Source organism: Chenopodium quinoa, unplaced genomic scaffold, assembly GCF_001683475.1.
Source record: "Chenopodium quinoa cultivar QQ74 unplaced genomic scaffold, ASM168347v1, whole genome shotgun sequence".
Classification (NCBI taxonomy): domain Eukaryota; kingdom Viridiplantae; phylum Streptophyta; class Magnoliopsida; order Caryophyllales; family Amaranthaceae; genus Chenopodium; species Chenopodium quinoa.
In genome coordinates this window covers 4,877,159-4,879,157 of record NW_018744026.1, presented here as the reverse complement: position 1 = coordinate 4,879,157, position 1,999 = coordinate 4,877,159, and positions in this window count along the sequence as shown.

The following is a 1,999-nucleotide window of genomic DNA, read 5'->3' as shown; positions in this document are numbered from 1 at the left end:
GAATAGGTCCAATGGGAGTAATGAGTCCTTTGGCATGGAGTCGATCGAAGACAGTATCGTAGCTCATCCCAACGGGGGTGAAGTCTTTCCTTAGTTTCTTCTTAGACCCTTGGTTATCTATGGCTAAAACTTCACTGAGATCAAAGGTACTAACATTGTTACTAGAGTGGGCGTTTTCGGAAGAAGAAGGATTTTCGTTCTTCTTTCCTTTCCAGCCACCGTGGTTAGTATTGTTAGTAGCTTTTTGCTTTGCGAGTTCATCTTCGATTTCAATTCCGATGTCATAAACGGCCTTGAAAGTATTCAAATTGTGTTGATATTTTAAATGCTTCGAATACTTCTCTCGGAGATTCTTGATAAACATCCTCACAGAATCCTTTTCAGTGGAGACCTCAATCATCTTGGCAAAAGTTTCCCTCCATTTATTAAAGAAAGAAGTAAAGCCTTCATTCTCTTTTTGTCTTAGCATCTCAAGTTGTCTATGATCGGTTTCAACTTGAATATTGCACTTGTACCTATCAACGAAAGCGTTTACTATCGATTCCCATGTAGAGGTTTTCTCTTTGTCAAGGGAGAAGAACCATTGTTGGCAAACAGTCTCAAGAGATATTGAGAATCGAGAGGGGAAAACCTTCTTATCGATACCCTTAATGTTCATTATGGTTTCGAATGCTCTTAAATGAAAATAAGGGTTATCTGTTGCCTTGAATTTAGGGATGTCAGTGGCGTTGAACTTATGCGGAAGAAGTTCCTTGTCCAGCGAGACCCCTTGTGAACTCATGCCCTGAAATTTATAGTCACTAGATAGCTTGACCAAACTTTCTTGCATGAGGTTCATTTGTTGTTGCTTCACGGGATCATCGACCTTAAGTGCGAGAAGCTTCAGTGTCTCAGTCACAGTAGCTAGTTGGTTCTTAAGATCATTGACTTCTTCTTGAGTTGCCATTATCTTCTTAGCCTTCCTCTTTTGACGAATCGGTTTATCAAAAGCGAGACTTGAATAAAGAGGTTGTCCTTGATTAATCGCCCTTCTCTCCTTGACCAAGTACTGTGGAAAAGGAATTTGGGGGTACTTATTGTTAATTATTTGACTCAAACTTTTTTCAACATGCAATGGATGGAGGAAGTGAAGAAAGATGGAAGAATGTGAAGAAGATTTAGATGGAGGGATATGAATAATTAGGAGTAGAATGTACCCCCAACTCAAATGACGGAAAGACCAACTCATGCATGAACCCAAGACATGGTCAAGGTGACATATACTCAAAGTGTGTGCTAAGACTAGTGAGTGTAGGTGACATGTTGAGACTCGTGTCATGACCATGTGGCTAGACTATGTGACTAAGACTCGATTAATGACTCGACAAGGTGTTATTGACAGCAAAAATTAACCGAATTAATTAGCAAACTGGTTAATTAGACCCTAGGTGATGACTCGACCAATAATCCAAACTGTCGGCCAAGCGACAGGACTGGCGTCACACTGTGGAGCTTGGCGCCAGACAACATAGCTGTCGTCAGGCGCTACACTCCATAGTGTGGCGCTACAGCTCAGACCTTGGCGCCAATAGTGGAGCTTCGGTCTGGGACTGTTTTCGGGGTTATTAGTCAACTGGGGTATGCCTAAAGTCGTACTAGGTCAATTCCGATTAAAATATTAGACTTTATTGATTCAAATTAATTAATTAATTAATTAATCAGGAAAAGTTCTTTAAGACATTAATTTATTTAATCTCAACACAAGTCAACAAACGGTTAAGAGAAACATAGAATATGTATGCACAACAAATAATGCACAATTAGTCAAGTAGGCACAATATGATGCAATGAGTTCGCAACCTAACCATGGCTTTAGTTCTCTAAAGTTCGGGATATGGTTTAGTCAAAGAGGGTCCATGGTTAATTTTCCGGATGCACCGCGCGGAAGCCTAACCCTGAAGGGTTGGCGCGAGTGGATGGGACACCGCGAGTTTTAGAAAAAACTCGCTTCCATGGTTTG